The sequence below is a fragment of the Trachinotus anak genome, unplaced genomic scaffold (assembly GCF_046630095.1).
Source record: "Trachinotus anak isolate AG129_WGS33_773 ecotype Australia unplaced genomic scaffold, CSIRO_AGI_Tana_v1 ptg000025l, whole genome shotgun sequence".
NCBI lineage: Eukaryota > Metazoa > Chordata > Actinopteri > Carangiformes > Carangidae > Trachinotus > Trachinotus anak.
In genome coordinates, this window is record NW_027273876.1 from 4,975,331 (window position 1) to 5,003,148 (window position 27,818).

Below are 27,818 nucleotides of genomic sequence, written 5' to 3' on the forward strand. Positions count from 1 at the left end.
ATAATGTACATCAAATCTATGTTAAAGTATTTCTATTGCTAGCTAGCAAACGTTAGCATTAACAACTGTTTACCTGCTAGTCTAGAAGAAACGTTGTGAGTTCAGCATCAAACCTCATTCCTTTACTCACCAAGTGTAAAGCAACATTAATGTTAACTCTTGTCTCTATCATGTCTTTAATTCCACAGAAGTTAGCATGCTAACAAGCTAGCCTTCCATCTGGCCTGAAGATGTTGCACTGCTCAAAGGGTGTACTATAACCTCTTGTAAATGTAAAGACAGACAACACTCTTGTCAAGCAACAATCACCACCACCCGTACCAGAGAAAACCTCTGGTACAGAGAACATCCACCTGGCTAGTCAGTCCACCATTTTTATCCAGAGTGAAATCATACGACTGTTGGATGGATCGCCATGAAATTTTGGGAATTTGTGATTCTCTGATTTTGCCTCGAGGTTTACATTTTGGATTTTTGGTAATGTCTCAAAATATACGAGATGGATTGACACAAAATTTTATACAGATGTTGATGGGTCCCTCTTCGCTTGACTTCCCTGACTTTTCATTGATTGGCATTGATAAGGTACACCTAGCTAAAAGTAATGCAGTCTAAACCAGCAGCCATAAATCCTACCTTAACCAAGGTTATAATCCTCAGTTTTTCAGTATGAGGTGTTGATTCAACTGTCATTTTGGAGGCTGTAGTTTTCATTTAAGCTGAAGTGTTTTGCATTATACAGAGAGGTATTTCTGTTATTTAGCTACCCTCAGTGATTTGAATGGGATAAAGGTCTAAATCAAGTCTCATCTCCACATCCCTTGTTTTGGCATGATGTTATTTCACCACTTCGCCATATAACCGAGAGCCAAACTGTCAGGCTGCCGTGCTGCTGCCCCACAGGGAGAGAGGTGGAGCAGAATTTAACGCTGGGGAAACTGGGAGCACTGTCTGCTTGCTGCAAATATGTTGGGTCAAACACCAAATCAAATATGTTTGCTTGCACATTCAACTGACACACGGCAGAAGAAGCTGCTATGACACTTTTGAGAGTTAATTATTCCCTGGTTCTAGTAGTGGAGTAAGGTTTTACTTGGCTTGACAGCAATTATTTGCTAAAATATCAGTAGTGAAATGCTTGGTTTATTTGCTCCTAAGTGAAGGCTTTTGCATAGAAAAATTTATAAGTTGCATAAGTTATGCATGGTGGTTTTCAGAAACTAAAGGGAATTCAGAGTCCCCTGACAAGTTTCAAACCCTCACATCTTAAACATAATGTGTATTTCAAACGATCTCACACACTGGCTAATTTCCCTGCTTTTAACTGTTTTACAACTGGACAAAGAACATATAATAAAGCTCAATTTCCATGACCTGCAGTAATAACTTCAGTGTTCAACCAACTGCTGTGTGCCAATGTTAACTTATTTCTCTTAACACTAAGACAAAAGCTCTCTTGATTCTTACCTTGGCTCCAACCTGTATTCTCCCCATACAGCAGGCACCAAGGGCATTTTCGAGTTATGCACCTGTATAATTAAAAATAAAGGAAAGTAAGAAACAGAAAGAAATCAACTGCAGTGAAAACTTGTGATGTAAGTGAGGAGAAGGTCATGGCTGAGAGAGGGCATTGCCTCAGAGGAGACTGGGAGTTCAGAGACAATGAAAATAAACCCAATAGATCTTATCGCCTATGCATTGTCTTGTCTTCCATTGTGATAGGGAAAAATCATGTCAGGGATAAACACAGTATGAATTTTTAAGAGGCCCCTCTCCTTATTTCTATTCTGTCTTATTTTGCCTCTGCTCAAAATGACCTCCGGTAATCTTCAGAGGTGAATATCACCATTTCCCTGAAACCAGAATATGAAGGGAGATTGTGAGACCTACCAAGGGAGTCGAAGCACAGGTGTTGAATATTACAGTATGTGTATTTCATTAATGTTTGGCAGTTTGAATGATGTGGTTGGAAATATTAAAAGCAGCATAGGTCTTTGTGCATTGATGTGAATAGTAAAGACCACGCTGGCTGTGAAGGGAATGCGACAAGGGAAAATGGACACAACAACACATCCAACAGATTGCGAAACTGATCAATGAATATTTGATCAGTGAAGGAATAACATCCCTACGAAAGATTTTCAGCTGAAATCAGCTCTTTCCTTCAAGCACACACAAAAGGGAAGAAACATCATTTGTATCTGGCACAAACACGTGCTCAATGAGTGGAACGTATGAAAGCACAACATGTATATACTATATCTATAATGAATCTCATACATGCAGACAAAGGCTGCCCTGGGAGTACATGCAACACACATTTTCCTCATGCAAATGAGATAGAAACTTGCATCAGACAAGATCTGTACTGTATGAAGAAATACTGAACTGGCTCAAACCAGTTCATTGAGATGGATGTCTAAATGAAGATCAATAGCCAACTCACACTAAGTATCTTCACTGATCAGGATGTCTTATTGGGATCCTTTCAAAAGTGATTATTCTGTACAGCTTGTTCCCGTTTTCATCTTTGCTTCTTGCACTATATTTTTCTTTGCTCTCTTGCAGAGAATTTCCATTTCCAACATTATGTGAATGACACATCTGCATTGTCAGAATTGGTGCTGTAAGCAGCATATCATGTCATAATTATGATTAAGCTTCTATATATCCTCCATAGGTTTTAATAACATTAAAGCCTGCACGGCAAACCAATCTTAGTAGTTAATGTCTTAATCGAGTCATAAAATCCCCCCCAAAATGAGGGAAGAACATTTCAATATCTTTCCAGTTGAAATAACCATATCTTGAAAAGGATAAATCAGGTTTCTGCACAAGGATTAAGAAAACCTATTGATTTTGTAAAATAATTGTTGTAAAAGATGATTTTTATCGGAAAACACTTGAAATACACTTGTAGATTTCTTGGCTTGTTGTAAGAAAACAAGATTTTTAAAGAGCAACTTAACAGTACTTGCCAACATCGAGTGATTTAACTTCTCATCTTTCTGCAGTGATGTAGTAGTGTACTCCATGGTGTGCCAGCACACTGTGACATCACTGTTGGATGTGGTTACTGGTACTTGGACCACACCCAACCACATGAGGTGTAACAGACTTTCGAAGCAACATCAAACAACTTAATTTATTCTTGACTTGTGTGTTGCAAATTCATACTGTCTTTTGTGTCTAAAAGAATTGTTCCATTAATATGTAATTAACATAACAACATTTATGATCATGCCACATTGCACAGTCTCTGAGCTGACACGAAAGGTCTTGTCATGTTATAGCTTCATGTGAGAACTTAAATCCAAAGATTGAGGATTTCTTTGGCTGTGGTACAGGTCTGCAGCCTGGCCTGAACTTGACAGTACCAGACTGACTTGACAGTTTTGATTTATTAAACAATTACTCTTTGGTTTAGCGTTATGATGGTTATGGGGGTGTGCTTTATCAGTGGAGAGAGGGGTGCAGATTTTGTCTGGGTGCGTGTGGTGGTTGACTAAATAATGCTTGGTAGAGCTATATTTCTGCTGCGTATGTCCTCATATCACAGGGTGAGAGGAAGGCACATTTGGAGAGAAAGGCAGAGTAAAGTAGACACTTACTTTGAGTCTATCCCATCCATACCCTCTCCCCAAGTGGTCACATGATAAATCTCATAGTCCAGGAGATGATTAAAGGGACAAGGAGAAAAAAAAAGTCCTGCTAAAATGTGTTTATATATATATTTTTTCAGATATTTCTCTTGTGTCTGCTGTTTCTGAAATCCTGGAGGGTTTTACCTTTTCAAGTCTCTGAAATGTATTCAAATGAAACAGTAAAAGAAGGGAAAATCACTCCTCGGTTGAGCAGCTCACAACTCATAGACAAAATTGCTAAGAATGTGAGGAGGGCTTCCAAGTAGATGCAGTTTTGGGGAAGCTTAAGCTAGGATAGATAGATAGATAGATAGATAGATAGATAGATAGATAGATAGATAGATAGATAGATAGATAGATAGATAGATAGATAGATTCTGACTATAAAATATCAAAAGCACAGCAGCCACTGCAGAGTAAATATATAATATATACATCAAAAACCACATTACCATAAATAAGTCAGAAAAAAACAACAGTGTGCAGATAAAACAACAGTGTCCAGCTAAAGATACCGTGGACTCTGGCAGTGCACAGATAAGAAACAATAGTTTACAGATTATAAATACAGTGTTCAATTTAAGAAAGGTTGGAATCTGATAAGAGCTGTCGGGATGGATTGTCCATGACGGAGAGCAGTTTGTTCAGTGACCTCCTGCTCCTCAAAGTGTCAAACAGCATCTCTGGCAAAGATGCTGCTCCTCCAGCAGACCACAGCACAGGAGATAGCACTCACTACCACAGACTGGTGCATGATCTCCACCATCTTGAAAGATCTGAGCTTCCAAGTCATGGAAACATATGAATTTTGAAAAAACTCTCAAATGCTCGCATGAGGTGGTTTTTCAGCAAAGCAATATTTTGCAAAATTGCAATGGAAACACTTTTTTTGCATTCATGTTGTGGCACCTGCCGTGTCAGGCCCCAGGGAGCCAGTTCCAACCAACTGGAAATCTGTTGCCATGTTTAACTGGAACAATATCGTGAGAGGAGAAAACCCAGCTTTATTCGCAAAACATTACTCAAGGGGATCACAGACGATTTGCAATTGTTTGTTGTCAACTTCTCTAAAAAAAATTGCATATATTTTGCGCAAAACCGCAATGGAAACCCAGCCACCATTGGTCCTCCGGTCCAGTCTGTTGTTCATGCTCAAGTGGACACCGGAGTACTTGTAATGCTCCACAACTCCAACCTCCTCACCCATTATGATAATGGCTTTGGTCGCAGTCCTCATGCATTATCTCCTTGGTCTCGTCCACATTTAGCGGTGGATGATTTCTGCTGTTCATCCCACAAAAATAGCCAAAAGTTCTCTGACTCCTGCCCATCTCTAATACACCCCACCAATGCAGAGTAGTCAGAGACCTCTGCAGATGGTTTGATTCAGAGTTGTACTGAAAATCTGAGGTGTACAAAGTGAACAGAAATGGAGACAGGACTGCCCCCTGTCTTCCTCATTCTTCTCTTCTTTGTTGAGGATGAGCAGTGCACTTTCTTTGAGTCAAATTTCCAGACAGAACTGAAAAAAACAAACAAAAAAAATGGATCTCAATTCGGTGATTTCTGTGTGTGAATTATCGTACCTCCTAAAACCCAACAGGGAACCAATCAACAAGTAAGTGAATAAACTAAAATAGTAGTAATGGCAGACACTAATTAAAATGACAGTTTGACTCTGTATTGGTTCTCTGTCTTCAGGTGAAGCTGTGAAGAGATGACCTCTCCTCACAGAGTGGAAATGTAATTTCATGGCCTGTTAGACACTGAACTCCAGGAGTAAACAGAGAGGTGGAAGTGCTCACGTCTGATGGGGGCACACTCGGACCACAACAGCACTCGAGTGTTGGACCTTCTAGTCCTTCATAGTGAATCTTCTCTGGCTCAATGGCTTTTTGCATCAGCTTTGAGAGTGTAAACACTGACAGAGTGGATTGAACTTCTCCTAATAAGCACTCTTACAAATAATTATACTTGGAGAGATGAAGCTCGTGCAAGTTGTTTGTGTGTGTGTGTGGGGTGTGGTGGGTGAGAGTTTGCCAGGGACTGAAATAGGGTTTTTTTCTTGCAGCCAGAGATGCAACCAGCATTAAAAAGTGAGAGGAAAAAAAAAAAAACTCTAAATGCGTTCTGTGATTCAGACTCTTGTATTTCAAAAGAATCTTTAAAAAAAGGCAGTTTGATCTAAGATAGCAATTCAGTATTTTCGTCATAAAAGTAGCTACACTGCACATGCTCGGGCACTATAATGAGTTTACTCACAGTGCTGCAGCGTGCAGCACATGCCATTCTCGGTCTCGCTCCATTTATTATGTATAGATATACCACAGATACAGACCAATGCATACTCAGTGGATTTAAAGATAGTGGTACCACCTGAAGATCTTCTGGTCTTGTAAAAAATTCAGTGAGACTGTGAAAGTAGAATGTGAGCAAAGAGAAATTCAGAGCCCATAATGAGTCTCTGAAGACATCAAAAGTGAGAGAAAACATAGAAAACATATAAAACATTTGATTCAGGTTTCATCCCCTCAGCTTTCCATCGAAATTGGAAAATTAATCATCGAGAAGGTTGCGCAACCCTCATCTCTCAAATGATGGACTGTGTTACCATGCCGAGATAAAGAGATTTAATAATTCACAGAGTTGGCCTTTGTTGAACCTCTTACTTATTCCCTTAGGAAAGGCCCACTTTCATTCAATCCATTCACGCTGACTGAGTTCAAGACAATGTCTGTCTAAGCAAAAAAAGACAAGCCCATCACAATCAAATAGGTTTGGCAAATAAACTCTGAACGTGACGCACCAGCTCTGAAAGTCTGATGGGAAAATCATACAGATATGGATTATTGCATTGATTCATACACTCGTTTTAAATAGAAAACAAGGAAGGCAGATTAAAATTGATTTAAACAAAAAAAAAAAAAAAAAAAACCCCACACATAGCTCTTCCAACAGGCAGATAATGACAGATAATGCAACAAGCCAAGTGCACTCAAGAAAACACAGACAAGAGAGAATGAGACATATTAATTTGGTCCAGACAGGTAGCCTCCTTTTTTGTGTTACAGAGACAAAATAACATTAACATTAACACAGCATGAAAATGGACAAAATAAATCACAAACACTAAAACAAAGCAGCATATATATTAACCACAAGTAGGTATATGTGTATGTATATTTTTTGAAAGTTTAAATGGATGCAAACAATCTAAGCTTCATTATAAAGTTACAACTCAAAGTATATAGTTCTGCTCAATAGTGCAGACAGGAAGTTTGAAGTTGTCAAAATATCATAAAGTCTAGAATAAAAACATAAACTATATGTATAAAAAATAAAAACAGCTTGTCTTTGTGACAAACGCTGACCATATATCACTCATAAATGACAATACATCTCCAGTGTGTGTTACTGCCTATAAAATCCTATCATCAAGGTCTGTGTCTGTCCCTGGCACCAGCTAATGCAGTACTGTTCCAGCCCACAAATGTTTATAAGGTTACTTTTATGACCTGAAGATCAATCATGACCTTAACCTGCACTGGAAGAATTAAAGTATTTGAGATAATCCTGTCATGGGTAGTGGGCCTTTGCTAATTATCTCCAAAGCCAGTAAAAAGGTGTTCTACAGCGGCATGATAATGTACTTTAGGTTTTTGTCCATGTCATGCCATTCCCATTTCTCCCATGATTCTCATTGCAGAGTGTGAAAAAATTGAGCTGTGCAATTTTAAGTACCATCTCCTGTCCATTTGTTTGAACTTCAGTGCATAAAATAATCCATTGACATGTGTCCATGTTAAGTGGCAGCTACAAAATCATAAATGTCAAGTTTGTTGTCCTTTCAGCTTTGCTCACTACCTGGAATCTGCTGGACTCTTCTGGATACGCTGCATTAGAACCACTGCCGGAACAATGTTTAGTTTATGCTGGAGTCAACAGCTGTAAAATATTAATTTGCATACAATAACAACAACAGCAGCAGCAATGTGTCAGTGCTGCACTGACATTCATTTTCATGACCTTTAAAAGTCATGACAAAGGAGACGTGTGAGATAATGGCGAATACAGTCAAATACCCTTCTATGGCCATTTTAAGTAGAAAATAGAACCTGATGCAGGTAATAACCTGTGATGTCATCAAGATAGGCTTATTTAATCTGCTCTTAACACAAAGAAAATGACATGTAGATAAGAATATGTTTTCTGCTTCAGATTATTATTATTATTCTGCAAATTAAGCTCATTTTGTGTAAAAGGTCAAACAAGTTTCTCCTAACAATAGGTCTTTAAACTGTTTTTTATTGGGTCTCAGTTATTTGATGTGCCACTTTGGAGGCCAGGTGGCCATTCTGACAATAAGTGAGTTAATTGTCTAATACAATACAAATTATGTGGGACATGTTTCTTAAAGGAACACTTCAAAGTTTTGGAAAATACACTTATTAGTTTTCTTTACAGGGGTGACATGAGAAGATCGATGTTGAGTCCATGTCTGTGCGTTAAACAAGAACCTTCAGTCATAATGTGTTTAGCCTAGCTTAGCATTAATGACTGAAGGCAGGAGGAAGCAGCTCGCCTGGCTCTCTCTGTATGTATTCTGAATGTATTTTGTTTTGTAAAAAGAAAACTCATTTTTAACTAGTAAAAATGAATCTCTTTTCATATCATCTTGTTGTGACGGCAAGGTTTTGATATTTATTCTCATCGTGCTCTTACAGAGATCAAAATCTCTAAGATTACAAATTGCTGTTCTTACTTTTCTGTAGACGTTACGCAAACAGAATATATTGTGTAAATTCGGCAGCTTTGGAGGCGTTGGTTGCTGTATTGCACCATGAGCATCAAAATGAAGTCTTCTAATCTTCAACACCTGTCCCTGATCTGGTCAACCAGCTCCTGGGAGAAGTATCTGGGTGTGGCCAGTTCAATGTTGAACCTTTATTCCCACCCAACCTGTTTGGATTTGTTAATGTTTTAGGATTTTATCTTATTTATGTATCAGCAAATCAAAACAATAAGCTGAAAGCTACAAAGAGCTGCAGCACTCGTGAGCCTTCTTGTTCTTGTACTCTAATTAAAACAAACCCATAAACAGGCAGAGGATGTAGTTATTTTGCTCTCTAACCACAAACTGTACCCTTTGAGACATGGCATGTGAAAGCATCTTCCAACTGAACAACATGCTACTTATAAAGCTGCTGTATATTCAGCAGCTAATAATATATCAGAGTAGAACCCAGGGAAAAATAGAGAGCACGGAGGCTTACTTTTCTTTTCACCACTCACGCATGTGCCTCCGTCTCTCCATTCTCCTTCCTCTGGTTCACTGGTCCATTACTTCTCTGTCTCTCTGCCCTGCCCCTATCGCTCCTCTGGACACTCAGGCACCCATGACCCCGTGTGGGAAGAGGTGGGAGAGATCAGGGAGCACAAAAGGACTGGCTGCTATTAATTTTACCCAGGCAACCTTCACAATAATCCAACAAGACAGCCGTTTAATTGCACTAGCCCTGAGCCTGCCGCGAGCCTGCCTGTCCCAGCGTTCTCCTTTCTCAGTGAATACCAAGGAGCCGTCTCACTTCGCCTTCATTAGAGGAGCAGAAAGAAAGTGTTGGAGGAAGTGTGAGTCTGAGCAGTCTGATTTTTATTCTTCCTTGCTCTTTCTTTGCTTTGCTCATTTTCATTTTTTTTTCATAGAAGAACTGAAACATGTCAGGCAAGGTTATCGATGGCTATTGTGATGTCAGTCTATTTTTGAAAAGAAATTCTGGAGTACTGTTCACTTTCGGCACTGAGTTACAGCTTGCTGCAGGGAGGCACTTTGGAACAAAGGCTGAGAAAGAGTTGTTGTGTGCCCCAAAGATAAACTGTGTTCGAGCTGCAGAGGTCATTGAAAAGCATGAAGGCTGCTGGGTCAAAATATCATCCCCCTAAGATTTCCTAGAGAAAAATTAAACACCTAATTCACTGCCGCATAAAAAAAAAAAAAAGAAAACTGAAAAATTATGAGCAAAACTTCTTTCTCTCTTCAGTACACAGACAAATGACTCATGAAATTGCTCTATTCTTAAATAGAGCATTAATAAATAAATTTGAATTTTGACCCACCAATTCTCACGGCTGACCTATAGCAAGGCGTGTCAGCAGCTCTAACCTTTGAGGGTGCAAAGAGATTCCAAAACAGAGGAAGCTATCACATGTAACAGGAGTCAATGGTAAAGGTTCATCTTTTGATTAGAGACTGAGCTAAAATAACGAGTTTGCTAAGTGAACATTGGCAAGCTTGTTTACAATGATGAAAAAAAAGTGAGTGACGAGCCCAGCCACCATTAGCTACAGCAGGTCACCAACTAGCCCTGCCAGCACTGCCACTACATCACCCAGCTGCTGCAACCAAATATTCAGCAAAGGGATGCAGATAAATGTTGCTGTAGCCCTTTCTATGTTGACCAGGCCTTAGTAGAGAAGTACACATTGTGGAGGAGTGAACTGGGTCAGGTTGTATCGTCATGACAGATTACAAAATGCTGAAGAGGTTAGAGTGGTGGTGTCTCTGCCCCTTTTCATATTAATAGTTTAAAAGGTGGTAAACCCATATTAAATGAATCAGACCTTTTTAGGAACTCAGTGGAAAATCCTCCCGCGGGTGAAAACAGCTTGACAAGTGGCCCTCTATCCTGTCAGTCTTTACTCACTTCCTCTCTATCTGCTCTTTTGCTGGCCCTCCTCGCAATAGCTGTCCCATCACCACAGGTAATTACAGTGCAGCGGCACCACGGTCAGTAAAAGGCGAGGTCGACCACTCCAGGGGAAGGCACATGATCCATTAGCTGAGCTCAGGGCTCGATGGTCCATTCCTCATTCCCATTTGTCTTTCCCTAAAGCCCCTCTGCTGCCCCCGTCCCACTCTGCTCTAGATATCCCCCTTCTTCTCCTGCTCCATCAAAGGTACAGTGTTGAGCACATGCAGAAAAAAAATCTCCTCAAAAACGAATTTCAGCCTGAGAGCTCCACAGAGCTTTTTTACATACCTGAATAATACTGCACCCTGATAGCCAGGCAGCCAGCCAGCAAGCCAGTGTGCACTCTAACTGAATCATTCACCAAGGGAGAATTTTGACAAAACAGAGCTCAGCTGCCTTGAATTCAATAAAGGCAAATGTAATATATTTTTCATATGCTGATACTGCTTGAGTCCAAATAATATAACTGTCCCACTGAGAGGTGCAGCCTAATGGCTTCACAGTTTTCATTTTCATGTCCTTTTTCATTTGGTTTGCAATGTCATGATGACAAAAGAGAGACAGAGACAGACACGGAGAGAATCAGCAACCTTTCAAAAAAAAACAACCCAAAAAGACCCTTCAATTACTGCTGCTCTCACAGTTACATTTTCGAAACAATTACACTCAGTTTTCCCAACTGTCTGCATTGCTGCCACTCAAGTGCCTGTTACACTGAGTGGCTCATGAGTCTCACAGGTGTAATTCATGTAGGCTCTTTTTACCACTGGCTTTTGTCTGAGAAAAAAAGAGACAAAAAAAAAAAAGAAGCTAATTCCTGTAATGACCTTCTCCACATCTAATAGGTAAATCCATTACCAGAGGAAAGACAGGGAGCCAAAAAAGAAAAGTCAGTAGGGCTGCAGCTTCCTGTCACAACCCAGAGCTAACTCCTCTTGTCTTGTTTAATCAGGTGCAAAGTCTGCAGTGATCAATAACCACCCCTGCAGGTAAAGGACCACATGTTAGATCCCCATGAAACTGCCATCCCTGGTTGTCCACGAACTCACTGGTGCCCCAATTGGATACTTAGATCGCTGTTTTTAATTTGAAGAGAAGTCTTAGTCTGATTCTGTTTGATGGGGGCAATGATAAAGCTATTAACAGTAACACAGGGAATCAGAAATTAAGATATACTCACTTAATTCCTTAGCATTTAAAATGAACCACAATGAAAGTGTTGTTGTAGTAGCTTGTGGTGCCGGAAGCATGGTCTGCAAAGAGCTTCTGTGAGTGATCAATCTTTTCCCTAAAGCTTTCCTTCACTGTAAAATGAGATCTCCACCTTTTCCATCAGGAAGTAGTTGCAGAGTGATGACGTCCAAACCCCCATGCCAAGTCGCTCCTCACTGTGATCTTATGGAAATTACTTGTGTCTCCGCAGGTGAGACACTTTCCATGAATTAGGGACAAAGGCAGAGGAAAATGCAATCAGATCTAATTCACTTTCATCCAGAGGACAAAGAATTCGTGTTTGAAATAGCAGGAGAAATTTGAGCCCCAGCTGATTTCTCCTTCTGTTTCAAACAGTGTGTCTTTCACAGAAATCTGTAGATTGATTCCATGTGGAGCAGAACAGTAAAAGAGCCAATAATTGTTTTCATGTCGTGAGTGATGACCTTATTGCATATATTCATATACTATATGAATAAATGCATGTGTATGAACATGCTGTATGTATATGAATGAATTTCCTGGATGTGTGACTAAGAGAAATTATAGCTGTTGGTGCACTTTCATCTTTTCTCCTGGTCTCCTGCTTTCTCTGTGTCCTGTTTCTCTTGCTACCCTGCACAGAAGAAATCAATTCTGTTGACCCTAATCTAAAAGCGTGACACGAGGATTAATAACTTTCCTGATATGGAATATGCACAGCTTTCTGTCAGCCAGAGGAATAGGCTGCAGTCCAATTGAAATAACATATGAGGAGCTTTTTAATCACTGGGTCAAGGACAAAAAAACAACTCCTTGCTCCACAGTACAAAGTGGCCTCATGTTTACAGACCAACCCTGTCTCCTAGGAATAACATGTCTATACAGTTGAACTGCAACAACAAATACATTTAGTAAGAAACATATTTGCTGGCTGGATTATGTTCAGAGGTGACATATTTTTTTTTGAATGAATGAACACCACATTTATAAACAACTGTGAACACCCCAGGATGGTGGTTGGGGTGGATGGCAGGTGTAGAAAGTGCAGGACTGTGACACCAGAGTCCCGTCTGTGGTTAGGTTTAAAGATCTGATGCAATATTAATAACAACAGCCACTGACATAATAATTTATTTATCAATTATGCTTTAATTATTATCATTATATTATTATATTATTTATATATTATTTAAATAATATATTATTATAATTTTAAAGCTGCAGCAATTGGTTTTTGTCAAGTTGGTATGATGAACATTTCCTATTCACACATTCAGCAGCGTGTTGTCAGTTGTGTCTAAGTCTCATATTTGCTCACTTTTAGCTCTTCTTTGGTCTCTACCAACCCCTGAGAAATATGTCAAACTCTAGAGTTGTTACACTACGAATCACTAGTAAGTCACCATCATGCCCTGTCTGTCGTTTGGTGCAAGAAGTGGAGCATACATAACAGCTGCCGGTTGCTGTAGGACATGAATGGAGCAGAAATTATGAGAAAAGGAACCAATTAATTGATCAACAGAACATTAATTAGCATTTATTTTGTTAAGCAATTTATGATTTATGTCATTTTTGAAGTAAATATGTCTGAAAGTCGCTGATTTCATACTCTCAAGTGTGAATATTTTCTGTTATTCTCAGCCTCCTATCATAGTTAACTGTATCTCTGACCTTGGATTCTGGCAAATTGTGATTTTCCACATCAGCAGCACAATTGTGGGCCTAAAAAAAAACAACGCAAAATACACTAAAAAGTTCTGCAGAGCTGAGGGGGACTGCAGAGCTGGGTACTAATTCCTTGTGGGTTCCAAAAGTAACCCTCTTCATATTACACAGTCATTTGATTGATTGCTAATATAAAAAAGTTTATTAGTGTAGCATTAACTTGCTCTGTGTGCAATAAAGGTATATTTCAACTGATGGTTGAAGCTCAAGTGTGCATTGAGATAGTCTCACAGTGAAAGAAAAACATTTAGCTGCTTCCTTTCTAGTCATCATTTCAGCACCACTTCATGTGAAAAGCTCCTTCATTGAGATGAAGGAACTGAAGGAACTCACATGAAGCTGTCCTTCAGCAATGCTGGGGAAGTTAACATATCCAAGCTTGCAAAGCATTTCCATTCAAAATAACTATACTAGAGAAATTACAATGCCCAGAGGTCTTAGATCCACAATGCACTTTTGATTGAACTCCAAATAATACCGACAAAAAGTTTTTGTGCTGTTACTTTTATGTTTTTCTCAGAAAATTCCAGGACAACAAATTCTAAGCATCATGTCAAGTAGTGGAGCGCTGCAGTGATCAGCTCAGGTCGGGGGAGAAGGGCCTTGTAAACGTATTTGTTTTGTATTTGAGACACGGTTGGCCTGTAAACATGAGGCCACTTTGTACTGTGGAGCAGAGAGGTTTTCACTTTGTCATTATGGTGTACTGAGTGTTTTTTTGTTTGTTTGTTTGTTTTTATTTTAGCATAATACTGCAACATAACAAAAAAGGGGTCTGAACCCTTTCCAAATGCACTGTAAGAGCAGCACATATTATAGTAGTTTAGAAGAAGAACAGCACTATGTCATTTTGAAAGAAGGTTGCCTAAATGTCAAGGAAGAAACTTGGTTACCTTCATTCTCTCAAAAGCCAATAACAATTGAGAATGTTTAAAGTTTATAAAGCTATAATGCTGAACAAAAACAAATAAAAAAAAAGATAAACTTCACATGGCCTTTCATTTTAAATAGAGCAACATATCGACAATTTTATACTCTTTCAAAACCTCCAAAAGCGTTGTAATTAATCTCCGCTTCTGTGACAAGTACTCATGCTGATGGAAGTTCACATCACTCTCGTATTCACCTTGAAACAAACTTTGCAATAATGAATCATTTTCTTCTTCACCCACACGAACCACACAGGGCTCCATCAGTACATAACTCTCCTGTCATTGCAAAGTTCTGACCTCATTCTTATGCAGTTCTGACTGAGGTCTGTACGCAAATATAAACAGCATTCTCCAAGTGGAAGCATGGTTTTGTGATAGTTTCAGTGAATTTTGACTCAACTGGAAAGTGTTGGCCTTCAGAGTTTGAAAACATCACACAGATTCAAGACACAAGAGCTTAATGCCTGTGAACTGACCTCCGCATATCTTAGGTCTGTGGAAGGATTGATGTACTGGGGACAAATAAAAGCTACTCTTACTTTTTTTTTTTTTTTAGAATGAAAAGCTGGATAATAGAGGTTTCCATTTAATCGCATTACCATTAAATTAAAACATTGTCTTTCTTAGTATTTTACTGAAATCCTTTACTATATTTGTTGAATTATTCCCTGATGGATATGGACTCTTATTTCACTCTGACGTTTAGGATAATTGGGAGCAAGCATTTTCTCTCTCTCCCCTGTTTAAGGAAATGTCACTCAGCATTAGCATACTCATTTATAGAGTGCTACAGCTGTCCCTGGCTGCTACCTCGCTGACCCTCGCTCCCCGTGCACCCAGCCAACCCTTTCAAGGAGGGTTATCTCAACGATTATGAAAAATGACTCCTAAAAAAACCCGATGTGACACATTATCTCAATATTAAGGGGAGTTTGAGCGAATAATAAGTTTGGCTTATTAATCAAGGTATGAAAGGGTAAGGAGCTGCCAAGTGAAGTTAAATGCCACTGTCAATCTCAGCATGAGTCACTTTTGACTTCAAAGGACATTTCAGTTGAATCGTGTCGCAGTATTTATGGAAACACCAGTGTCCCAATGGGAGTCATAACCCTCATGAGACAGGCAGAGATTTTCCTCAGACCTTCGGTAGATAGAGCTTGGAAACCTTAACTCTTGCTGAACATAATGAGCCCATTAACTCTGAGTTTGTATGAGTGTGTGTGAGTGGATACCAGTGCATGTTTGGCCTTGCATATGTGCTATAACCACTTACCTGCATGTGTGCACATGTGTGCACATAACGCTGTTGCACATGAGCACATGCATGCCTACGTTTCTGTGAGCACATGCTGGCCCATTAGGGATGTCAAAATGAGAAGCAGTAGGTAGATAAACCACGATCGCCCTGTGAGAGATATATTATTCTCTATAAGGCCGCCTTAAAGAAAAGAAGGAAAGCTTTGAATTCCCTGCTCACTTTTCATGAATAAATGATGAGGTGTGTTTGAATGAATTCATGTCCTTTCTTGGTGTCCTTTCTAAAGTTCGCTAAATGGCAGACATGGCGGCGTGGTCCTGTCTATGAGCTAGGTGCTGCTAATCTGATGGTGTTGCGTTATCTAGGCCGAGCTATTCACTGTATCCCCCTGTTACAGAGGCTTCTTCGCCAGAGGCTGTTGATAGCCTAAAGGTCCAGTATCAAACAGGGCACAGAGGTGTAGCAGTGAGTATAAACTGTAGTGCTAGATAGTCGCCACTGCTCCTTCTTTCTGCTTGCTGGGCATTGATTTGCGGCTGTCTTCCTTCTCTGCTGTGATATAAACAGAAGAAGAAGAAATGCCACCCTGCATCACCGAAAGAACAATGCAGTCATCTTTGCAAAACAAAGGTCACTCTCTCACATTTCTCACCAAGTAGTGAATTATCTGATGTCACTGTGTATAGAGTTCTATTTTTATATTTTATGGTACCCATTTGTGGGTGTATGAGCATGCACTTCACACATCTAATTGAATTGGTCACTGTCATTAAATACTTAAGCAGCTCAGGGGGCAAATTAGCTCGCAGACATCTTTCAGAAAGGGAAATGAGGACATATGGGACATGTCTCTGAGCTCCATAGAACAGACTCATGGGAAACACTACCAAAGGATAGTACCAGTCGCAGCTCACACCCAAGCCCAGTCACACAAAGTCAGTGCCATGAGCAAGAGAGAAACAGAGAGCGGAGGGGAGAAAGGCGACCCGCTCAATGAGAGTCTGGGGCAAAGATAAGAGAAGAATTAGCAGTTAATTTGTGGAGAAATTAATCCGTTTTCAGCATGAATCAGAGCCTAACTCTGTGGCATTGTTCAAGGCAGTGAGAGCTCCTATCTCATGTCCCCAGATATTTGCAGGTCACTACAGAGGAGAGGATTTCAATTTGGTCATTGATGTTGGATCAGGAGTGGAAAGACACAAAAGAAGTCTTTGTTCCAGCGAGGAGTTCATTGGAAATGGCACATATCGTCTTGGGAGAATTTTCACAGCTACCAACATGCGCCACAGCGACGAGAGTCTTTATAATTTACTTTTCATGAAGGGAAAGTGAAGGCCACACAACAGCAAAACTGAGCCAACTGTAATTGCAACAGCCTCCATTTGATATTGAGCATTTAATCGCAGATCATTAATGCAGTGCCATTTAAAAAGCCTCAGCATCCCCAGAATATAGAGAAGGTGACATTTAAAAAGCCCCCAGTTCTCCGCCGACAACAAATATTTCGCCAGTTAGTCAAATTAATTCACTGATGACTCGCCTTTGGATATGAGCTGCACAACATAACAATACAGGAGAATTTTCTGAAATTATTATAATACGCCAGGCAAGGTTATGCTAAAGCACCGTCGGCCCCTGTTTTCCTGAGCTGAAGCTAAAGACTTCAAAATGACACTGCAGTAGCCTGGTTAGTGCGTGTACATGTCCTTGTGAAATGGTTATGTTACTTCATTGACATTCTCCATACAGTGGCACATCACTGAGCTTAGACCTCTCACCTACATTACACTATATATTCAGCAAGACCTCATACATTCAAAGTATAACTTACGTTGTCATAATGGAAAGAAAGACTTATAGAGATGGCGATTTCATTTTGGGACATGCTCACAGCTGAACTACTGACCTCTGCTTCTCAATGTCAGAACTCAGAGCTGCTCCCGCTCAGACTGAAGAAAGAAGACAGCTACCCTTTGTGCTGCAGCCTCCATGCTGAGGCGCTTTAACAAAATGGCACGTTGCTGTTGTTATGAGTTTTGCGCTGTTTGTCGTTTCCTGGACTGTTTCATTTCTCTGTGCCACACTGGCGACAGCATGTTGACTGTGTGAGGGGTTTGGGAAGGAGAAAGAGCCATCATTTCCCACAGGGGAATCATCTTTGTCCCAGTGAATGGATTTGAGAGACAGAACGTTTCTCACAGAGACAGCGTTTCATCAGGGCCTCTGCGGACTGCTGCATAAGATCTATATTAATGAGGACTGGTGTCAAAGGGGCTCAGTCCTCTTGTAGTGCCCTCTCTCTCACTCTCTCAAAAAAAGTTGTTTTAAGTCCCCATGAAACAGATGTCAGAGTGCTATTTGATTCCACTGCTGTGTTTATCCGGTTAAAAGGGAGGGATACTCAATGGCGTTTAGCTCCTTCACCTTTGCCTGCAGGTTTTACAGAAGAATCAGACAGGGATGAAGGATGAGGAAGAAGACGACCATGATGAAGTTGTTTCTGGGGTGATGTCATATATGTTCGAGCCAGGACCTGGCTGACAACTGAAGCCGGCAGTGCCGCTGGTGATGGGGAGACACAGGCTCATCCCTGTGATGGAGCTGATGAATCCCAATGGGACATAAAAATTTGAGGGTAATTTTCTTTGGACGCAAAATTATCGAACACGTAAGTGTAGAGTGAGTCATCACCCAGAGATTTTGATGTAAAAATACTCTGATAATTTTTTGACAAATATTCAGCATGCGTATTTCATATATGTTATATCTTCATATATCCAGAGGATGAATATATGTGATAATAATATATATTCTTATAGGTGACATATATGGCAACATCACCCATTTACAAAAAATTGAAATATTAGCAGCCTTATCCATGATAGAGCATGACAAAGGCAGAGAGCAAAAGAAATGCTAAGTTTGTATGATTGAGTACACAAACACACACCTTCCACACAAACAGCCACGGCAAAAAAACAAAGGGTGTGTGAATCCATTAACTTTTATTATCGGAGAACTTTTCCAGTCATCAATTCTCCTTCTCCGTTGATGCTGGATGAGAGTGAGTTGTGTTCTCCCTATTAGCTTCTCCTCATTATGACACAGAACAAAAGCAAAACACACAAAAGCCGTAGCAAGCAAAGGCATTAAAATTAATTCACTGCACCTGCTTCCAAAGACATTGGACCTCCATCAGCTTGATGTTGTGGATTAAGTAGAATTGATGGGAAGGCATGAAGAAAAGAAAAAAAAAGAAAATCAGCTGAACAACAAACATTCATACATACATTGAGTCCAAACAGTCCATTTGCTTGATTTACAGGGTCCTTGTAGAAAACCTTTCGACAAGGTTTAATTAGCATGCGTTTTACACCGTTTTTCATGTTTAAAAGGTGATGAATTGTATAATTAAAGGGCTCACAATGTAAATCAATGGGGCAGAAAGAGAGAAGGTAATTAAACAGAGCTCTGGCTGGCATCGTAATGTTCCAACTTTCATGGGAGACAAGACACCCCCTGCCATGCCCAAACACTTGTTGACTATATTAATGATGGAAATGTTGACACAAAGACACTGGCTCAAAAGGAAACCTAATGAGCAGCTTTCAATCAGCTGAACACAAAGAACTGTAGTTAAATAATATGCCACTCCATCACAGAGACATTCTGCGAGGTGGTGAGGGCGTCTCTCCTCTGGCATAAATGTCTAAATTAGTCCAGCATCTTCATGTGTCTGAGCCTGATAGCGCTGAATGTTTTCCTCCTCAGCATCATAGAAACAAGTAAATGTTAGCATTTTTCACAACACTCCTTTGCTCATTCCTGTTCCAGCATGATGAGAAAATGTCAGGATTCTGCTCCATCCTGCTGGGCTCATGTTTCCATCCTCACACTGCATCTCCCTTTCACATCAAAAATTGCGTTTTCTCTATTCTCCAAGGATTTATGACATTTTAGAGCTATGAAAAGCTGCAAATGCTGATGTGACAGACCTCATTTGCAGTCTCAGTCCCAGTGCTCAACAGACTCAAAGCCTTAGGTGTTCTGCTACTCAAGCAGCCAAAGATAAAGCTCTCTTTTTTGGCCAACCATTCCAGAGTTTCCTGGGATTGCCAGAGCTGGCGGCAGGGGTGCAGATCTGTGGTAATTGAGTTTGGAATGGGCTGTTTGAGGTGGAGCTGGCGCTATGCGGCTCAGTCATAGCTATCCTCCCAATTTTCTCTCTCTAAGGAGTTCTCGCCCCAGGGAGTGTGCAAGTGCGGGGACTACTCTATGGCTGACTGTTACTGTTGCGTGGAGTTACAGATGACACAGGCTCTAGTCTCATTGAGACAGTCTTGCCCACATCCTGTTCTCACATACTGTACTGTGGCCTACTGTGCTAACAAGATTAGCCACTGACTTAGGCTCAGACATCCTTACAGTTCCCTCCTTTGGCTCTTTACTTTACACCTCAGTATGATGATAAGTTTTTACTTACTTTTTCATTTAAAGGACTATTTGCATGATAGTATCTCTCTTTGGGATTTAAAATCTAGCGTTTTAAAGGATAATTCTTGTTTATTACAACTTCGGTCTTATTTCTGTAATTTTGGTGAACATTTGTCTTGATTAGGATAAAATTTTATTCACAAAAATAATGCGCAAGACAAAAAACAACTCAGATATTAGAAGTCAAGGTTGTACACAGCAGCTCGGCCACATCATCTAAACCACTTACACAACAAAGTGTAAGGTAAACCTAACAACTGCTGCTCAAGCACCAAGTTAAACTTGGAAGTAGGTCTATGAACTGTGATGGATGTTTACAATAAGTAATTTGGTCAATAATTTTATGCTACCACTATAACACTAACACTAGATACATATTGAAACTAGTGTTGGAGACAAATAAGCCTGTGTTTTGTCTCCAGTGAGTGACGTCCACTGTGCAGCCCAGCTGAGACACTTATGTTTAAATACATAAATATTGAGAAATCAAGCAGTGAAGTGACATCATCCACTTCACACTTACACATGCCTCATCATGAGCCAGCACCAAAATGTGCTACTTTGAGAATATGGTGTAGCCGGAGCGACACGTTCTGTCTTCTTTATTGGCACCTCCACTCTGGGAGCACAGACATGTTCAGGCGTGTTCTGTGAGATCTCCATTTCTCTAGTCACAAAATAATGATGGATATACTATATCAGTGGATACCAACCTGTGGCCCGTGGCCCACCAGAGGGCCACGAAGATATTGCAAGTGGGCTAGCCAACAAATCATTTGCAAAATAGTTCCTTTAATTGTGTTTTTTCCTTCGTATTAAGGCCTATCAGTGTGTAAGACCAATGACAACTGTTATGTTGTCGACATAAAACATCACTTTGCTGCTTGACCACAGTGTACACTTGTTTGCTATCTCAGTCTGATTACACACTAATTGATTACATCCCTGGAGTATCAGACAGAAAGCTGGTTCGCAACGGGAAGCATGAAAAGGAAAGTGCGTCAAGAGACAGATGGTGAATCAACAAAGTTCAATCCTGAAAGTTCAATTGTTATCTTTGAAATAAAAAAGTGCTCTGAGAACCCATCATTTGATCTCTGTATTGTTATGCATCCACATTTTTGAGATTTTCAAGTGGCAACGAGTTGGGAAAGGTTGGGACGCACTGTACTATACTATCTATAAGTTGTTTCCTCTCTGTGTTACGATGTCCACAGCTGAAGTGGTTGAGTGTGGGTGGCTGTCACCATATGTCACAAAACAGCAGGTAGAGCCCACATGACCACCTGGCATAGGAAGCACAAAAGCTGACCAGAAATGTAAATGAAGAGACACATACCTGATGCAAGTCTTGAAATAAATTGGCTTTTTTCAGTACATCACATGTACTTGGGATTATCTGGTTCATGCCACTCTAGCCATGAACTACATATATCTTCTTTTTATTTCTTGTTCTTTTCCATTTCACTAAGCCATAGCTTCGGCATGATCCAGTCCGCCAAAGGCCAAGCCCATTACTGAAAAATAAAAGGATTACACAGAGGGAAACACAAATTGAAGCCATTACCTAGCGAAAAGCTCACAGAAAGTCACTTTTTTCCTGTTGTGGAAAGATTTGTCTGAGTGCATAAAGAAAAGACTGTGATAATTGCCAGCAACCTAACTATGTGAAAAGATAAAACATTTTTTCAGAGCAAAGAATAATGGGTGTTAGGTCACCTGTAAATATCTACAGGGTAGCACAGAAAAACACAGAGTGCTGTTTGATATACAAAAATCTCAGCTTTGAGTTTATTGCTCAAATCACCCACCTTATTATCTTTTTATACCCAGTGAGCCTTCAGCCAGACACATACTGTAAAACAGATGGAAAAAATAGCAAATTGCAGTCAGTAACAGTAAACAGAAAACATCAAATGAGTTCAAAACTGTTGAGTGAAGCAAAACAAGCAACTATTTTGAATCAGCATTCAGCGTTAACCATCTCTTGCCATGCCAAGTATAAAGAGTGATTGGTTCAGATTATTCTTCAAAAAGCAGACATAATTTGTCCTGCACTAAAAATCAGCAAGAGCAAAGCTCAGAACTGTGTCCCTATTTGATTTCATGTGCTTCAGGGGAATTGAATAAGGCTGTTGATGTGGTGCAGAAGGAGACAGTTTCTTGGAGGGGTTTACAATTTAGAGGGTGGAGCAGATGGACGGCCAACAATTAGCTGCTGTAATCAATTCAGCATCAGAGTTCATCAGGAGTCAGTCCGAGAGGGAGAATGAAACAGACAAACTGCGACAGCCTGAAGGCTTTCTGCACACAGATCAGCTTTTTTGTTATTTGAATTTGTGCAGAATACCAGTGCATGAAAATATCTTTTAAATTGTAAGGAGTACCAGGAGTCATATTACCTGTATGAAAAACACCGGAGCACAGGATGAGTGTATACTAGCGATGATAGCAGCATTGCTCTGGGGATTGCAGTGTTGATCTGCTGGTTGGTCGACCTCTTTGGGTCACACTGAAAAAGTATTATATAGATTGCAGTTAAATGTTGTGTAGACCATCAGTGGATGAAGCTAATTGAATTGGGTGATCTCCTGACTTGTCACCATGAGGTTATTTGTGGCTTTGAGCAAAATGTCTCAAGTATTGAATGGATTTTCATGAAATTTGTTTAACTTTTCATTTAATGTCACCATTAGGTCTTTTTTTAATAATTATTCAATACTTTGGTTGTAAAATGAATGACACTGTCCTCAGCCTCAGCTGTATTTAGTGCTAATTTGCATATGTTAGCATGCTAACAGCTTCATAGATGGCGAACATGGTAAAAAATTATACCTGCAAACTATAAGCATGTTAGCATTGTCATTGTGAGCATGTTAGCATGCTGGTGTTAGCATCAAAGCACCACTGTGCCAGTAAAGTACAGCCTCGGACTAGAGCTGTAGGAGTATGATTGGATTTCTACTCATAATCTGAAACTGCAAAATGCATCAAACTATGTAATTTGTCAAGTGAAAGTGGAGAAGTGTTAAATGTAAGCGACTGCAAAGCCACTACAGGCCTTTGATCAAAAAGGCAATCTGCTGTGCCTAATTCAAGGCCAAAGTTGTACAGTTTGTCATGGCACGCTGACAGTCAATCTAACACTGCCCCTCTTTCTTCCACTGCACCCCCCCCCCACCCCCTGCCCCCCCAACTCCCCCCGCCAATCACAGCTTCCCTGCCAAAAAGGCCTCTGTGTTTGGTGAAGTAGTTTTATTCCCAGCGCTACAGTCTTCACATTGTCACTAATATCAGAGCTGATTTTTGATTGGCAGTCTGCATGTTTTCTGAGAAAGACATCTTCACACACACTATTGCTATTAAGGCACTGAACTTTCACACATTTCATGCACACAGTTTAAACATTCTGAAACAGAAAAGGCATGTGCCACATGGATGTCTTCAGCCTCAGTAAACATTTGTGTTTGGATAGCTCTGACCGCAATGAAAAGAACACACAGAAGCGCCAAATAAGTTTGCCAAAGCAGATCACTAGATTAAAGAGGCTGGAAGAATCATTTGCAGTGGCTGTGTAATGTAAACCTCCTGTTTAAAGACTCTGGCAACACTACCTTCTGTACCTTAAACTATAAGCCTGATGATGAATAAAAATGAAGCCTGCTGTGTGTTATGTTTGGCTAATCCCTCTTTGCTCAGGCATTGAGTACTTTCAGTGTCCTTCCTATCTCCTGCTCTTTACATCTTTTCTTTGCAGCTCACATGCTCTGTGCCTGTGGACTTCTATTCACTCGGTTAACTATTGTTCTGCAAGTCCTGCTGAAGGCTAGTGTGCTATCAAATCCCCATCTGGACAGAACTCTGTGGACCTTTCTGTGAATGCACTCCTGTGGTGGACACAAAGAAAAAAGCATATAAAACACTGTATGGCTACTGCTGGAGTTTTTATCTGTGGTCAGAGGAGAAGGAAGTTGGCTGTACAGTTTTGACTATATAACACACTGTCTACAGTCCCTGAGGCAGCACTGACCTTTAGGAGGGAAGAGTTAAACAGAGGAACAAAACAATTCCATTACTCTGATTAATTGATTTTGAATGCTTACACAGAATTGGCTAGAGGGGTAAATGGGGCTTTGTGCTGGCAAAAGCCACTCAGATGATTGGAGTTAAAGCTAAGACATAAATGGCTTCTTGTACATTGATGAAATAAAGGTCAGCAATCCGTATACTGATTCTTGGACAGCTACATACACCTCTAAATATTTATCACACTTAATATACAGCGCTTATTTATTTACAATATGAGGCATATATATAGCAACTGTAAATATCATCTATCATATTGTTGAAAAAAGGTGTTAAAAACTACTAAATAAACAGCAAGTGCTATAATATAATATAGCTGCTGTTTCAACCCCACTCTGCAGCTTTATGATCTTGCCTACATAAATAATAGTGGTTACACAGGACCAAGGTATGAACACATGTAAAATGGATCAGCTAGGGACTTTTTATGGTGAAAAGAGAGATTGTAAGGGCTTATTAAATCATACCTCACCCTTTCAGAAAGTCGACAGTGCTGCTCATTAAGATGGAGCATAGCCTGCCACCTGTGGAGCCTGGACAACTCCAGAGACGACGCGTAAAGAATTGGATGTCGACAGTAAAGAGAGCATGCAGACTCGACATGATGACAGAGGAGCAAATGTGGGACAGAGAGAAGGGGAGGAAGGAGGGGGGTGGCAATCTGCGCATGAGCACAGGAATGAACAAACAAGAAGAGTGATGTCTTCAGTTAACATGCTTTATAGATGATATTCAAAGCATGGCCCTGCATCAAGCATGGGAGGAGGGGTTGATGAGGGAGGCTGAGTTATACTCTCCCATCTTTTCTTGCAGCCCAGCAGAGGATTATGGGTTTTGCCAACTCATGAGACACGTGAGAGATTCTATTAATTAACACTCTGGGCTTTCGTTTTCACTAGTTCTCTGGAGGATTCATGCAGGAGCCCCGGGGATAACACGAAAGCTGTGGGGGACAATATGGGTCAGGCCTGCTGGAAAAGGTGAAGAGCAGCTGAGTCCAGCGGGGTGGGATGGCACATGTGCAGCAGCTCTGTGAGACTTTCTGCACATGTCACAGTGTCTGCATCAGAGGCGGTGCTTTGGCTAGCGAGTGAGATGCAAAGACGCTGTCACTATGGTCTGGTGATGAGTCATGCTGTTCAAATGGGCTGTCACTTGCAGTGAGGCTCAGGGACAGGGAGACAACAAACAAACACTAATGATTAGCATTAAAGATGTAGCTGTTTCAGAACTGACTAAACTTGCAGTGGAGAGCTGACAGTCTGATGCTGGGCTGGCAGACGTTACTGTCATGTTAGTGAAAAGATTGTTGAGCTGATAAACCTGCTGGTTTTATGATTTTTCTTTCTGAGGTGGAAAGAATTCACTGGAGGAGGAGACGTGTATCTCTTTGAGATGTGTTGCTGTGGCATGCATAAAAAAAGTGTTGTAAAATCCTGGTTTTACTGCAGCCAGTTTGCCATACAACTCTCATTAAACAGTCACTTGATTTTATGAGGAGTTTTAAACCATGCCTCTGAGGTATAACTAAGGAGCCATTGATGTGGCATATATTGCTGTCCCATACGATGTTAAAGTGCCTTCTAGCTTTGGTTTTCTGCTTTATATACCGTATGTTTGCATTATTGATCCAATCAACAAGGCAAGCTTCCATCAGAAGAGCTCTAGAGGGACTCTGACGGTTAAAGATTTGATTGACTGAGCCTCTCCTGCATATTGACCATACGGGAAGAGATGCAGCTCACATGGGGAGTCTCTCTGGATTTACAGCTGCAGTCAGACATGTTCTGCAAACATGAGATGATTGTATGCTGCCACTCATCTAAGAACTGATATGCCTTTATGCCATTCCCATATCAAACAGCAGAGGGGTTCACAGACCAGAAACACTTTCCTGTCTGCTTGTCTGCATTAAGCAGGTTGCAGACCCCATTTAATTCTGCACTATGAGATGCAATGATTGACTCTAAGCTTCACCATACATGACCTACAGCAATTATTATATGCCACAGCCTTTGCACATTCCTCACAGTTAAGCCCCCCCCAAGACACAACATATCATTTTCACACTCAAAACAACACAGCATATGCAGAATACATCAATTTTGCAGGAGCAGCTGCTTCATGGTTATTTCAGCTGTGACTGTTTGGATATCCATGTGGCTCAGTTTGAATAAGATTGTTGTACTTAATTTCTTGTTCTCCTTGATAAACTGGTACATCGGTTTACATGCAGCTGTCTGGTAACAATGTGGGAACAGTGAAACGTGCCCCATCATCTACTGTAGCTGGAGACTGGGGTATGTGCAGATCAGCAGTGAGGGCACTTTGCAGGGTCACTGGTGGCAACAAGAAATTGATGATGATAATTCATTTCAGATCATAGCTTGCTAGCTTGTTAATGACGGCGAAGCAGTTAACGATAGCAGGACCAAAGCTGCTGGCACAAAGACACAAAGTCTGTGTAACATTAGCAGGGATACACCCATCCAATAGGTCAATTACCAGCAAGCTTGTTAATTTAAGTGTCACCAACTTGTACTGTTGGCCAGCAAAAAGAAGCATAAACCAGTGTATTTCCATTCTAGTAATTTACCTATTGGATTAAATCACTGTGTATTGATCTTTCAAATCACTGTTTATTGTTACAGACAACAGTGGTTTCTATTCATATATTCATATCTATGCAGTATGAAAATCAATTAGCAGCAGAAACTTGTTTTGACTTGTGAATGTCAAGTTTGCATTAGTTTCTGTCAAATTTACCCGAAACATCTTTCCTACATTACCTCTTAACAATAATGAAACTATGTAATGTCTATGCTAACCTTGTGTTCACTGTGGACTACACAGCTGGAACAAGTGTCAGTGTTTGATATCATATACTATTACAGCTAAAACAATAAGTATGATCCTTTGAAAAAGCTCAAGAAAGGTAAAAGAAGGTGGAGGAAAAAGGATGAAAGACACACAAGTTGACTTTTAAAGTTGACTTTGGTCAGGACACCACTTTAGTGGTATAGCTAATATATCAAGTGCAAGATTTATTACAGGGACACCAGTGGTGGCCAGTCTCTTTGCTGTCTGGGGCCAGTTGCTCTTTAGGCCCTTCCCTAGATAAATTCCAAGCTGGAGCTGGAAAGAAGTTAAAGAAAAAAAAAATACAATGTGCCATCTATGCACTACATAGTCTTGCACTTTGTTTTCTCAATACCTCATGAAGCTGTTGGTGGAATAACATTTTGAATGGCATTTTTTAGTGTTGGGATTTCATTCTTAAAGTAATGTGTGTCTAAAGTTGTGCTGCTGATGAGCATGCTAGTCTTATGAATCACAATGTGCCCCCTGAGCCTTACTCAGTTTGGGATTATTGCCACCTCCCCAAATGCCAGTTTCAATTACTGACATTTAAATTGCCCAGTGACCAGCATTGCTCTTTCTTCACCTCACCCTCAACTCATAAAAATCCCATCCCAAAAAATTGCCTCTGGATCTGTATCTCAGTTCAGAAACAAATGGGAATTTGATTACAACATTTGAATTTAAGTTGTGGAATTTTTTATTAAGCCTCCGCAGGAATGGAAGTGAATATCTTGTGTCACAGTAGTCATGCAGTTGTCTTTGTAAACAACCATTTTTCTTCAAAGCCTTACTTGCTGGCCATCTATTTCACTAGGTAGAGAGAGGAAATGTCTGAACACAATTAGAACAGTGCATAGAAGGATCAGACCTGCTG

General features: G+C 40.3%; 1 protein-coding gene across 14 annotated transcripts in view; it reads right to left on the reverse strand.

Moving 5' to 3' along the window:
• The window catches only part of rpl38 (ribosomal protein L38), a 374,880-nt gene that overhangs the window by 29,930 nt on the left and 317,132 nt on the right, over positions 1-27,818 (reverse strand). Inside the window, exon 1 of one of the 14 annotated variants that reach the window (XM_071462793.1) lies at positions 14,687-14,696. The exons of 12 other annotated variants lie outside the window; for them this stretch is intronic. The gene's annotated coding sequence lies outside the window, so the exon portion shown is untranslated. Of the gene's footprint in view, positions 1-5,030; positions 5,041-14,686; positions 14,697-27,818 lie in introns of those variants that run through there. One more of the 14 variants, XM_071462791.1, reaches the window with a different exon arrangement.